The sequence below is a fragment of the Tiliqua scincoides genome, chromosome 3, assembly GCF_035046505.1.
Source record: "Tiliqua scincoides isolate rTilSci1 chromosome 3, rTilSci1.hap2, whole genome shotgun sequence".
NCBI lineage: Eukaryota > Metazoa > Chordata > Lepidosauria > Squamata > Scincidae > Tiliqua > Tiliqua scincoides.
In genome coordinates, this window is record NC_089823.1 from 134978643 (window position 1) to 134993423 (window position 14781).

Genomic DNA, 14781 nt, shown 5'->3' on the forward strand with positions numbered 1-14781 from the left:
TAAAGCAGCAACACTGTCCTCTGAAACTTGAGAAAGTGAATTGGGTTTGCTTGTTCACTGTGTCCTGAGAGTTTCCAGTTGACATTTTGAATTCATTGGTGATGACAGGTGCTGGATCAAGGGCAAAGCAAGTAGTCTATTAAACCAGGCATTGTAAACAGGATGCAGTTAGTATCTTTCCCTGGAGAGCAGCCATTTCACTATGACCACCCTAAAAGGCAAAGGTTTAAAAAATAACCATGCAAGAATCAGGAACATAATTTCTTTTGCACAGCAGAATAATGCCTTCACATCTGGAGAAGGCCCTTTTCTTATCTGGCACTCTTTATTTTGCCTCCCATAAAAAGACGTGGACATTACTATGAACATTCTGCCTCCAGGAGCTTCCTCTCTGCACTCCTGGTTGTAAAGGCAAACATACAGAAACTCAGAATAGGAGAAAACCTTCAAATTAGTTACTCAATCCCCCACAACAGGAGAATTCACTATACATCAACCATTCCCTCTATATCCCACTGGTCTAAGAAGATCCCATAGTTCCCCAGGAAACTCATTCCACTGCCCACTCAACCTTATAATTTCCTCTTATTTATTTAAATATTTTATCCCCCTTCTCCATACATACAGAGCAATTCACCGTTTTTAAAAAATAAAGCCATCAAAATATATCTTACCACCATAGGGAGAGAGGAAAAACAATAAAAGAATACTACAGTTTTAAAGTGTTACTCTTGTCATTTTACATTGCTTTTGAAATGTGTTGTAATTTGTATTGAAAGCCCCCTTGAAAGTCTGGTTTTAGTCACAATTTCAAGAAGCAATCAATAATCTGTTATCAATGAGACAAAACTAGCTGTTCTTCCATATACTCTTATTTGAATGCCTTCAGCTATTATACTTATATACAAGTGCAAACAACAGCTACCTCTGGAGAACCTCATCATAAGGAGTTTCTTTAATAGGCAGAGGTGTTATTTAACTTACTGCCAAGATTTTGGACTGACAATCAGCCTGAAGAAAACACAGGTCATGGTTCAGGATGTGGACTCACCTCCCTGCATTACAATCTCTGAGCATGAACTGGAGGTTGTCCATGACTTTGTGTACCTTGGCTCAACGATCTCCGACACTCTTTCTCTCGATACCAAGCTAAACAAGCGCATCGGTAAAGCAGCTACCACGTTTTCCAGACTCACAAAGAGAGTCTGGTCCAACAAGAAGCTGACAGATCTCAACAAGAAGCTGATTGGCTCAACGATCTCCGACACTCTTTCTCTCGATACCGAGCTAAACAAGCGCATCGGTAAAGCAGCTACCACGTTTTCCAGACTCACAAAGAGAGTCTGGTCCAACAAGAAGCTGACAGAACATACCAAGATCCAGGTCTACAGAGCTTGCGTCCTGAGTACACTTCTATACTGCAGCGAGTCATGGACTCTTCGCTCACAACAGGAGAGGAAACTGAGCGCTTTCCACATGCGCTGCCTCCGACGCATCCTCGGCATCACCTGGCAGGACAAAGTTCCAAACAACACAGTCCTGGAACGTGCTGGAATCCCTAGCATGTATTCACTGCTGAAACAGAGACGCCTGCGTTGGCTTGGTCATGTCGTGAGAATGGATGATGGCCGGATCCCAAAGGATCTCCTCTATGGAGAACTCGTGCAAGGAAAGCGCCCTACAGGTAGACCACAGCTGCGATACAAGGACATCTGCAAGAGGGATCTGAAGGCCTTAGGGATGGACCTCAACAAGTGGGAAACCCTGGCCTCTGAGCGGCCCGCTTGGAGGCAGGCTGTGCAGCATGGCCTTTCCCAGTTTGAAGAGACACTTTGCCAACAGTCTGAGGCTAAGAGGCAAAGAAGGAAGGCCCATAGCCAGGGAGACAGACCAGGGACAGACTGCACTTGCTCCCGGTGTGGAAGGGATTGTCACTCCTGGATTGGCCTTTTCAGCCACACTAGACGCTGTGCCAGAACCACCTTTCAGAGCGCGATACCATAGTCTTTCGAGACTGAAGGTTGCCAATACTATACTATTTAACTTACTCAGAAGTAAGTCCATTTTGTTCAGTAAGACAACCTGTAATCCTAACTTACTCACTGGAAACAAACTCCTCTAACAGGGTTTTTTTAAAAACAATTCTTTCAGAAACAGAAAGGTCTGCGTCCAGTATCAACAGATCCATGGCTATTAGATTTAAGAAAGTTTAGTCTTGACATCTAGACCGAAAGATTCTGATGGCATGACAACAGTGTGAATGAACAGTACGTGGATTGTGATGTCATAAGACTTCACCCAAACTTCTAGCTGGCTTATGTATTTTGAACAACTCCTACCTAGTGAGCTTTATTTTTTATTCCTGCTCCGTACTACATTCAGTCCAACTGGCTAGGTAAAATGTCAGCCCAATTCAATGCTGCCTCAGTGCCATTGCTGCAGCCACAAAGCTGGCGCTGTGTAAACAGCACTGGCCGGGAGCCTGCACCACCCCATCAATGCTGCAGTCAGAGCCCCTGCCACCAGTGGAGAACAGGTAAGTGCAGAGCAATGCAGCAGTGTGGGGAGGGTGTTGGAAGGGCATGGGAAGGCATTCATAGGTGGAAGGAAGGCAGAGAGAGGTGGAATGAGGGGATGGGATTGGAGGAGGCCTCCCCCATCAAATCCTATCCCCCATATTGGGCTTGGAAGCCCAACGCGGGGCTTTAGCTGGCACAGACTCAAGAAGCCCCATTGGGACTTTACTTAGGGTAAGGGAAAAATGTCCCCTTAAAGGATGTACAGGATGCAGTGGTAGCTGTTTGAAGCTGCTGCTGCTATACTTGATAGGATTGGGCTGGATTGGGTAGGAGCACTATTTCAGATTTCAAGGTCAGGGTTGGGTCAGGGAAAGAAATTTCAGGAGGGAAGCATGTTTTCAACAAGGTCCAAAGCACAGGCTCACTTTTGGATATAGGCAGTGGCATTGCTAGGGAGATGCGGGGGGGTGGGCCACACTGGGTGACACGCACGGGGCAGTGACATGCACTGGGGATGGCACACTAAAATCGCGCTGGTTAGGAGTAACCCCATCATATTATATACCATGGGATGTGGAATTTCAAGCGGAATGCAATGCAAAAAGCCAGAGTGAAATATCTCCTTTCTATCAAATGTTATGGCCAAAAAACTGGAGAACAAAAAATGCGTGGATCCCTATGGAAAGTGAAAGTGAGCCGTATCCCGCGTTTACTCGTGAGCAGGCAAACGTGCCTTAGTCCGTCAGAAAGGGCAGGCTGAGAGAAATGCAACAACACCAGAATGTTCCTGATCCAATGAATGCAGCCCCCAAAAACACCTGAGAAGGAATTCCCTCCCGCCATGCAGATGAATGTATTGAGCCCTATGGAAAGCCAAACTAAGCCTCATGGTTGCGTTCACTCGCGAGTAAGCAAATGTGCCTTGGCTGGTGTGGAAGATCAGGTGAAGGAGAGTGCAAGGCTACCAGAATGGTCCTGATCCTATGCACCTAGAGCTCAACAAGTGCTCCAGAAGGCAGCCTCCCCTCCCCTCACTAAAAAGGATCAAAACAGAGGCTTCAGCTGATAAGGTGAACTTTTTTGAGACTTGCAAAGCCAGGTGGATCCTGACAGTGATCTGGTTTAAACAGAAGTTCTTAAATTGAACTGGGCACTGGGTAGGGCTGAAAACCTTACTAGTTTTGGAGGGGGGTGTTATTGCAGGCAGGCTACAGAGGAAATTCACTTGGTGGAACAGGGCTGGCTTCTGCTTATTTAATTATTTGTTTTACTTTAATTATTTATTCTTATTTATCTTCATTTGCCTGATGATGTCACTTCCACCATGACATCACTTCTGGTGGGTCTTGGACAGATTGTCATTCTAAAAAGTGGGTCCCAGTGCTAAAAGTTTGAGAACTGCTGCAATAAGGTGTTAGTAAATTGACACCCAGGAGGGGGGGGGGGTGACACCACTAGTGACCGAAATCACTAAAATCACAGTTTGGAGGAATAATACCATCATGTTATATATCAATCAATGCATAATTTTATGCAGAATGTGTTCTATCTTTGTTTTATCAAAAGGTACAGCCAAAAAACCAGTGGGGGCGGAGTGATGGTACATCACCACGCCCACCACCTGGGGTGTTGCCCTGCCCACTGCATGGGGGGGTGACGCGCTGGCATCCCGCGCCGCGGGTGAACCCTAGTGACGCCACTGGATATAGTCACAATTAAAGGGAAAGACAGCAATGTATTGTATTCTTAGGGGATCAGTTGTCTTCCAATATTTTGGCATTATAACAATATTTTCAATATAAGACCGATTTCCTTTTCATTCATTCATCCATCCATCCATTCATTCATAAATCAAGGGAATCTGCACCTTTAGCACAATATACCTGAGACCCATGCCAGGAAGCCTGTGTAGGGCTGCCCGACCCAGGAGCGGGGTTTTGGATTTGGCATGTGCCGCCACAGCTGCCCTCAAGATTTTTGCACGCCCCATACTGTACAATACAGTCATATCTTCCATAATGGTGCTTACATTTGTGCTGATTCATACAGTTCTTGACTTTTGGGGCATGTATCCTCCACACACAATTAGAAGTACTGCTGTACCTCTGGCATTGTTCAGTGTAAGTTGACTCTGGATCCTTTCTTAGTATTGCATGGCCTTGAGGTTGACATGTATGAAGAAAATGATTCACACTGATTTTTAATTTTGTATTCTATTACTGCTTTACAGTCTTTCAGTGTGTGGGTGCTTGCTTGCCCAATGTCTAAACAGGCATTACAAAATAATCATAAAACTTCCAGTATGTTCTCCTCACACGGAAATAGACTTTGGAGAAGGCTGTCTTGAAACGCCCAAGCACTGTGGGAAGCAAGGACAAAGCAATATTTAATTGAACGTGGCTTTGGTTATAACGCTCCTGTCGCCTGGGCCTAAAGCTGGCTTGCCTTGTTCCCAGGCTGATTCTCTGTGTACTGAGTTACCAGCATTCCAGTTTGCCAAAGTGCAGCTGGGGCGCCTCCTATGGTTTGTTCCTGTTCCTCCTCTGTCAGAAAGGTTCATTCCAGTTGACAGCTTCCCCCTCAGGGACATGAACCCTTGCCCTGGGGAGGCTTGTGTGTTTATTCTACACTCCTGCTCTACCTCAGCTGTATTCCTTTCCTTGGTATGCTACAGTCAAAAAGATATTCTTGGCAGTACGTGATGCTGGATTCTCTCTGTGTTTTTCCCTTTGCTGCCTGTACCACTGTAGCCCCTGTAGTGGAAGCATGGATGACTTTTCAGCATGCTACTCCACGATTGACATTATTTGCATAGGTGCTGGGGACACGGCTGAGAGTTGCATGCATGTTTCTGGGGTTTGAGAAGTTCTTTTAGCTCCTCCCTCTTTTATGCTGAACTACCATAGGATATAAACTGCAGATAACTCAGTATAACTAGGCATAGGATTGCACTGTAATGTAGGGATTCATGGAAGCCTTCAGATGCAGGGTTCAGCACCTACCGGTACTTGTCTGAACAGAAAAACTGGATGGTGTGACTCCTCTAACCACAGAAGTTGCTTTGTAACTTTTCATTACACCTCATTTCATGGAAGGGGACAGCATGGGAGGTAAGTGGTACGTGGTGTATGGCTGCACTTGGGAACTCTTTTCAGGAAACATGCATTTTCTTCTAATGAATGCAGCATCTCTCAAACATAGGTACCCAGATGCCAACAGTAAGAGACACCAAAACTATTAACAAAGATCATTCATGCTGCCAAAGGTCTTACAGAAAATTCATCTCACAATTTTTAATCACAAGAAAGAAAGAGCCCTTGCCACCATGCTATTTACAGGGTATCCTGTTAGCAACATGTGACTTAAGGAAAACTGGGCAAGAGTTGCTACTGTTGAGTAACCATCTGTCAGACTTCATCATTATAAATTAGTGAGTCACATTGTGACAAAGTTTATTCCTTAATGACTCACTGGAAAAAGGATAGGAAAGAGAACTAAAAAAGTTAGTGGTGGACAATTCTATACTGCAGTGAGGCTGAGAAAGAGACTGAGTAAAATAGACATTAGTACTTTGAGAAAAACAAATATCCAGAATGTTTGAGTAAAAGTTGGCATTTTTTTCCCTAAAGAATTTGGGGGCACTGAATTCAATTTTGGGGCTTGCCAGGCTACAAGATGTAAATTCCATTGAACTTTGAATGAACCTGCATACAGTACATATGGATGAGTACATATAATGAGAGATGCAATTTCTCTTCTTGAAGAGAAGCAGGCCAGTTATGCTGAGTTGTTTTTCTTTGTAATTGCAGTAATAGTCTGTGGATAATTTTAAATGTGTATAGAGTTAAGTCAATTGGCAGGTACAAAGATGCTTTCCTGTCAATGTTTTTATTTCTCAGAGAAGGTGTCAGCTTCAAATGTGACCAGTTGACACACAGCCGTACCTCAGGCATGATAACATCTTCCCATTTCACGGGTATGACAACCAACCAGGCTACTCTTCCGGGTTTGAGAGTCCATGGGGTGGTGGTCGCAGCAGTTCAGTTGTTCCTATGGACTCACCATCTGTACAGCATGCCTGAGAGAGGCACAATACTTGGTCTTCTGGGTCTTAGTGCAAAAAGGAAGCTACAGTCCTAGTTATCTCCCCCCCCCCCCGAAGAGCACAATCCTATGTGCGCCTCTCCTCGAGGATATTATTATTAACAGTATTTATATACCACTGTTCAACAAAAACTTTACAATGTGGTTTACAGACAAAATCAAATAACTAAATGGGTCCCTGTCCCAAAAGGGCTCACAATCTAAAGATGCAAAAGAACCCCAGCTGGCAGCCACTCGAAAAGACACTGCTGGGGTGAGGAAGGCTCTGCTACTCTCCCCCTGCTAAATAAAAGAGGGGCACTCACTAAAAAAAAAAAAGTGCCTCTTACAGCCCAATCCTATGCATGTCTACTCAGAAGCAAGTCCCACCTAGTTAAGTGGGGCTTACTCCCAGGAAAGTGAGCTTGGGCTGCACTCTTACAGTCAAATTCTATGCATGTTTACTTAGCAGCAAGTCCCACTGAGTTAAGTGGGGCTTACTCCCGGGAAAGTGTTCAGAGGATCGTGCTCTTACATCCCAATCCTCTCCACACTTTCCTGGGAGTAAGCCCCATGGACTCTAGAGGGACTTACTTCTGAGTAGACCTGCCTAGGACTGGGCTGTTTCCCAGCCGCCCGCCCAGGGCTGTGACCTTGGTGCGGACAGAAGGGCAAGCAGGGCGCGCTGGGGGGGGGGAGACGTGCCCAAGAGCCCCACTGCGCGCTTGTGTGCCCGCCGCAGCGCGCACGGCCTGGGCAAGCCGCAGCGGAACGGGCTGGGCGCAGCACGCAAGGAGCAGCGCGGCCCCTCCTCGCCCCCACTCGCGGAAGCTGGCAGAGTTTCGGTGCCTCCCCTTCCGTTACGTAGAAGAGGGCTGGGCGCCTGGTGCTGCTGTTCTGCTGCCGCCGCTGAAGCTGCTCTGGGGGGGATGGAGATGGCGCGCCGGAGAGAGAAGCGCAGCAGCCCCTGGGCGCAGGCTGCCTTCGCCAGCACGTAGCCTCTCCTGCCACTCTGCCAGCAGTCCGGTGAGGGGTCTGGGTGGCTGCACCCCGGGGTGCTGGAGGGCAGGGCTGGGGTTGGCTGGTGGTGGCATCTTTGCTGGCACCCCAGGGTGGGTCAGTGGAGCTCTGAGGCTGCTCTGCGTTGGGTGCCAGCTGCTGCCACCCTTGGAGTGGCAGTGCCTTTTGCCCGCTATCTAAACTTCCCAGAGGTATCTGCTTGGCCATTTCGAAGAACCACAGGCTGCAATCCTGTGCACACTTTCTGGGGAGTGAGCCCCATTGGACACAAGGGACTTGCATCTGAGTAGGCATGCTTAGGTTTGCGCTCTCAATCAGTTTCTCAACCAGTGGTATGGTTACCACCAGTGGTACTTGAGGTAGTGTCAGGTGGCACTCGCAGAACCCCGGGTCACCTGCTGCCCAGCAGCAAGACAAGGAATGTGGCACATCAAACAGTGGTAGGAGGTTCCAGTGCATGTTTTCCATGCTTGAAAAGCCCTCCCATCCATGCTGAGCCTCTGACTGGTGTTTGTCTTGTCACATCTTGCCTCGCAACCCAAAGAAACTGGCAGTGATGTCATCCCCATTAGTTTCTTGTGGTACTTCAAATAGGTGGATCATGTGAAGTGGTACACCAGAAGACAAATGCTGAGAAACACTGTTCTAAATTGATCTGTAGCTCTGAGTCCACTTGCTTACAGGTAAGCCCTTTAAACATATAGTTGGACTGGTTTGGGAAAAGATCCATAGGACTGCATTGTCAAGCCCTTGGAAGCTTGTCAAGCCCTTGAATGCTCTTTGGGGAGAAAGGTGGAGTTTAAATCTAAAAAAATAAATAACCCAGCAGAGCAGTTTGGGGTCAGGCAACTTTTATAGATGATGTATGCATCCTCCACATTTGCTGAAGGGAACCTCTGTGTATAGTAGCAGTCTATCTCTGGTTATAGACTGGTTACACAGCAGGTTAAACAACAGGGGCCATCATTATCATGCTCTTTTCTCCAGACTTCTCCCTGTCTGCTGTTAACAGAATGCCACACTAGATGGACCTTTTGCTCTAATCCAGCATAGCTTCTTTAGGTTTTGATTTTCTTTATTTATTGTCAGTCATACCCAGTCAACATAGTTCAAAAGAGCCCTTGAGGGTATTGTTATAATAAGTGTACTTGGCAAGAGAGTTGTAACTTCCTTACTGGCCCCTTGTACCTTTTAAATTGAACCTCTGTATAGGCAGCCTGCCTATGAATGCTGGCTCCTGGGCTTATCCTCCTGCTCTGTTGGGAGTTTCACAGGAGCATCTGGCTAGCTATTGTTGGTACCAGAATGCTGGACTGTTGGGGGATTTGAGGGTATGTGTGAAGCAGGAGCTTCTTGGGCAGAGTGTAGGAGGGGAGCAGGGGCATCATGCCAAGAAAAATGTGAGCTCCTACGTTTTGGTGATGAAAATGGGAACACTGACTTAGGTGCTGTTTCTGATACATCTAGTCTTGCACCAAGGATCATTTTCTGAGCTGCTTCTTTCTGCCCCTCTAGAGCTACTACACATGGCTGATGACTCTTCTCTGCACACAGTGGGTGTACAGAAGGCTCATGATTTAAGTTAGGTGTCAGAGGTCCATTTATTGATTTGTTTTGCTATGCAAAGCCACTTTGTGAACTACTTTTTGTTAAAAAGCGGTACATTAATATTTATTAATTCTAATATTTCCCAAAAGATTTTCTTCCTGTTTTTAAGTTCAGGGTTGGCTCAAAGTGTTAACTTGGTATGAGTAAATGGATAATATTTGTACTTCCTTGCAGTCCACTAAGGAAGTATATTTGTGGTCCATAAATATCTGACTGAAGAAATTGTAGGTGGAGCTCAATCTGGTTTTGTCCATGTGGACCCTCATACCACTCACTTAGAAAGAGGTGACAAATAAGAAGCTTCTCAAATAGCCCAAGATGGCTTGCTAGAATTTGAAAAGTGATCCCAGTAATTACAGTAATTCTTGCTCAGCCGTGAAGCTTCCTAAGTGCCCTTGGAACCACGTACACCACACTGAGCTCCTGGGAGGAAGGGATGGTATAAAAATGTGAAAAATAAAATAAGTACGTAATGCTTGATGAAATAAGCTGCGATCTGGAAATCCAAATCTTCCTTCAATATATAGAATTTGAATCCTCTTTAGGGAAATTCTTGGTGGGGAGAAACCCCACAGAAATTACCTAAACATAAATTTTATGTTTATATCTGTATGGTATATGAGGAATTGCACATAGTGCATATAATGCAAGGAATAATATTCATTTTTAAAGTATTAACTTTGCTCCAAAATGGTGTGTTGTGAAATATGAAAACAAATGTATTTACAGTACAGGTAGTCCCTAAGGACAACTGTGTCACGGTTTTGTCTCTCTGGTCTGACGTTTTACCTCAGGGAAAATAGTGCTGATTTTGGAGATAGAGAGTAATGCTGTGTTTTGGGGAGGGAGATGGAGAAGTTGTGGATAAAGGTGAGCCAGTATAGTAATTAACAGAACTGTACTAATGTTCCATTCTGATACAGATGCGCAATTTAACTTGTAAAATGTAAAATGCAAGTACAAATGCAGCCCCCTCTCATTTAGGTTCTCTCAGGCCATTTGCACAAGCAGGGTTACCACAGTGTGCATTCATTGGGGACTGAATTATTATCAATTTTATAGATTATTTATAGAAATAAATATCTCTATACTGTTTTTCGGCACTATGGAAGGTTGTTCACAGCTGTGTTTATTTCACATAAATAAATAATTTTTCAACTTAAGTATGGGCATCCGGAACTTACCCTATACTTAGGTAGGAACCACCTGTACTCTATATTGTGGGCTACTGGGGATGGCTGGAATAAGATGGGGATATTAGAATGTTGCCAAGGAAGATCACATCAGCAGGACTTCATGTTTTTTCCTTTCTAGAAAAAAAAATTGGCAGTGCTCCCCCATAAGCTTTCAGAAGGAAGCCCTTCTCTTTGTTGGGACAACTCCTAACTAATGGGGTGGGGAGGAAAGAGTGTGCAGCTTTGAACTTGGTGTACTTCAGAAAATGGAGGGTTTGCATGAATCCAAAGATGCTTCTCCACGCTTTCGTGTGCATGTATTTGATTGTATGGGTGTATTTTCAGACATCCGTTTTTTACTTAGGCAGAAGACAGAGGAATCTGACGCAAGTGAGAAACACAAGGCTGTGTTTACAAAAGTCTTTTCATGATGCTGCAGGAGCAGTATGCTTGGCAGAGGCCTAGTTTGAACCAGAAAGCTGTGTTCTGTATTTTTCAGCTTTTGAGAAAAGTGTTACTTTTTCATCATATTATTTGTTCAGTAATCTAGGTGGAGGCAGTCATAATCCCATCATCTTTAACATTACTACTTTAAAATCCTGAATCTGGAGTTTTGTAGCAGTGTCATGTAACAATATTTAAAATAATACTTAAGCTTTTCTCTCATAATTCTGAAATTATTTTTTAATTAACATTTAGATGTAAAATACATGTCCAATATACATGTCCAATCTAAGCTCCTCATATCAAATATCACAAATAGTGCCATAGGACAAATTCTATTCAGTAAAATCATAGAAAAACTGCAATACAATATCAAAATTATTTCTCACGTTGATAAAATTTATTAGAGTGGGCCATATTTTATGAAAGGTTTCTCAATCTAACCCAGTGATTTTCAACCTTTTTCATCTCATGGCACACTGACAAGGTACTAAAATGGTGAAGGCATACCACCAGGTTGTTGACAATTGACAAGGCACACCATGCTACCAGTGGGGCTCACATCTCCCATTGGCCCTATTAATAAATGACCTTCCCCCAAATTCCTGTGGTACACCTGTGGACCACTCGCGGCACACCAGTGTGCCACGGCACAGTGGTTGAAAATGGCTAACCTCTCATCTCTTAACTGAGCATATTTGGTCACTTCCCCAATTTCCTCATCTTTATCGTTTCCTTATTTGACATCAGTAGAGTTTCATTGCATCAATACTTGTCTGCCAGGATTTTAACTACTCTTACTAAGTTTCACACAAGTTGCAAAAAATTCTTTGGGGGTGGAGGTATACCCAGGGGGGAAAAACACTTCTACCTTGAATTCCTCCCCCCCACCTTCAAGTCTCTGTCCTGTAAATGTCCTTGACACTGCATGCCACTTGACACTGCATTGACTGAAAAGTGACATTTCCCCCCCTAAAATGTTGGTTTGTGTCTGTCATATAGGCAGAGAAAGTGTTCAAAAGACTATTTGATGAATTTCCATAGTGGTCTTTTGTATTTTGCTAACTCGGAATATTTGCAGTTGATTGTTTCAGATTGTGGAGTTAAGCAGACTTGATTTTTCTTGCCAGAGTGCTACCTGTGAAAACAAGACCTGTGGCAGCTTGTTTGCTGCAGAAATTAGGGAACTTCCCAGCTTTTCCCTGTTAACATGAGGTTTGGAAAGGCTGCCCAGGCAGGCTGGTGCCATTCTCTTTAATCTTATGTACATTTGCTCTGGCTAATGAGCTGATTCAGCCTGGAAATAAATGATTGTCCTGTTATTCAGTAGGACACAGTTACGCACTGGTTTAATATACAGTTGATACTCAAAAGTTTGTTTTTTTCCTTTATAAAAGTGGTTCCCAACCTTTTTTGCACTGGGACTCCCTTTTAAGGTATGACAACCTGTTGGGACCCCCTAAGACTTAAGGCCAGAAGTGATGTCATTAAGCTGGAAACGGAAAGTGACATCATTGTGATGGCAGAGCCAGAAGTGATGACATTAAGCAGGAAGTGGTTGTTTTTAATAAATCACACTTTTTTTTTGAACAAATCACATTTTTAAAGTTGTACTCCTGAACCTTCCCACTCATAAACAGCCCCATTGGCAGAAATGAATGAATGGAAAATGGGTAGATGGGGTGTGTGTGAGAGAGAAAGCCATTAGAGATGACTAGTTTTCAGCTATTCACAAATGTTAGGAATCGCTGATTCTGAGGCAAAAAAATTATCCTTGTATTTTTGTAATTTCTTGTATTTCTGCTGCTGTGTAGTAGAGGCTCAGAGGGAGCAGCTTGCCTAAGATTGCCTAGTCAGTTTAAGGTAGAGACAGTATTTAAACAGGGGAAGTCCAGCAACAGAAGGGTGGAGAGGGATGGAGGGTAGGAGGAGGGAGTGTGGAGGAAGAGGAGAGATTGAAAAGCTGTGGAAGCCAATATTATTATGTCTCCATACCTCAACTGCGGTGGCACGGAGGGAGCAGCTTGACCAAGGTTGCCTGCAACTGAGGAGTAGAGGCTCAGAACCGCAACCTGACACTTCCTTTGTCATATCGGCAGTCAGTGACAAGCAAAACACTTGTGCGTACGCGCGCGCGCACACACACACACACACACATTGTTATGCAGAATGAGGCAGGCAGCGAGACAGGGATGGGATGCAGTGAAAAAGCCACTGTAGCAACACAATACCAAATTAATTTCAGAACGGGAGCAGAAGGCTATGTGAATGGAATGGAAATTGGTGGGCAATTGGGTTAGGGGCACATAGGAAGAAGGAAAGGTTGGAATGGAGGTCTAGCAATAACCCGTGACCTGTGGCTTTCCCACAGTTTCCGGCTGCTTTGCAAAGCTAGTTTGCAGAGGGGGCCCAGCAAGCGCAAGGAGGATAATATCTTTTGTAAAGAAAGCATATTCATCACTGAATGATCGCCCCAGGAACACCTGCTACTATTCAGACTTCCATTGTGTTCTCTCTCCCACCCCACATTCTCACCAGCTTATGACTCCCAAGTTGGGAACCATTGCATATCTGGCAACTTTGACAGTGCATAGAGTTCACTAGGAAGGAAAAAAAAGACAGACTTACAAGGAGAACAAGTTGTACACAAGCAGGAATTTTGTCATTCAACACTCCAGATACACATAATTAATGCACACTTGTTCAGACTAGCATTAGCAAAAAAAGCCCACTGCTCTTTGCCACTCTTACAAGCCTATAATACTTCTGTCTTGATGGACATGGTGCAGTGTTGTGTCTCTCTAACATACACGCAAACAGAAACAATGATTATGGGTGTCCATGTAGAACACATGTAAACAGTGGTTTACATGTTAATGACCTGTGTATAATATGAATGAATCCTGAGATTTATTTCAGTTTTTAAGACTTCAATCCTAACTGTTGGTCTTATGTTAAGACAGGGCATGATGATAGCTCTGCCATCTAGAGCTGGCACACTAGACACTTGAAGCTGATGTGAGCTTGATCAGCATCCTTCTGATGAAAGGTCAGGGAAGTCAAGCTTAATTCTGTTGCCAAAGTATTCAGGACATGTCTTTCAGTGAGTTATCCTGTATTAGTCCATGTGGAAGGTGAGGGTTTTTGATGTGAACCTCAAGATTAGTCTCTTCTCAAAGAGTGGTCATAGTCTGATCTCTTGTTGCAAGTGTGTCAATATGTTTTTCACCCTTCTCTTGCTAGATGTGTTAAAAAGCTAGAAATTAAAAAGATGGTTAAAAAGATGGTGAACAACTCCCCCAAACTGCGTGACTTTAAAAACGCTCCATCCCCCATAAAAATGCACAAAATGGCAAATATTTGTGCCTGTAGTTCTCTTAGTTGTTTCAGCTCAACTTGACTTTTATATCTCTTCTGCTGTTACACTGCTTTTTTCTTTTACACAAAAAATGGTTGGCAACCTTCAGTCTTGAAAGACTATGGTATAATAAGCCTACAGCATGTTTAAAAATATACATGTGATGTTGATTGCAGGGGAAGTTAGTGTGGGGCAAAGGTACTGCTTGAATGGCAGTCTAGAATGCCTGCTCACCAGTAGATTTGCTTTGGCAGGCAATAAAGATTTCAAGTAGGAAGCTTGAAAGAGACAGCATTCTTTCTGATGTCTATTAAGACAAAACTCACTTTGGTGAGGTGCTGACTGGACCCTTGTACAGCTTCTTGAAACAGCATCTTATTTATTATGATAAAGATTGCAGCCAAATGACTTGGCAAAGAAAAAAATGCCAATTTTTTTTTGTGCAGAACAATTCTTTAGAAAAGGCTTTAGAAAGTGTTGGTCCCTTTCCTTCATAAATAAGAACCGTCTGGTGTAGAAATAATGCCAGAAATTGTGCAGAAAACCAGTTGAGAATTATCTCTTCAGTCATTTG

At 44.0% G+C, this 14781-nt stretch overlaps 1 protein-coding gene across 1 annotated transcript in view; it reads left to right on the forward strand.

The window, feature by feature from the left end:
* The first annotated feature begins 7519 nt into the window (after nucleotides 1-7519).
* The window catches only part of SAMD8 (sterile alpha motif domain containing 8), a 35400-nt gene continuing 28138 nt past the window's right edge, over nucleotides 7520-14781 (forward strand). Inside the window, exon 1 of the mRNA XM_066621984.1 lies at nucleotides 7520-7628. The gene's annotated coding sequence lies outside the window, so the exon portion shown is untranslated. The remainder of the gene's footprint in view (nucleotides 7629-14781) is intronic.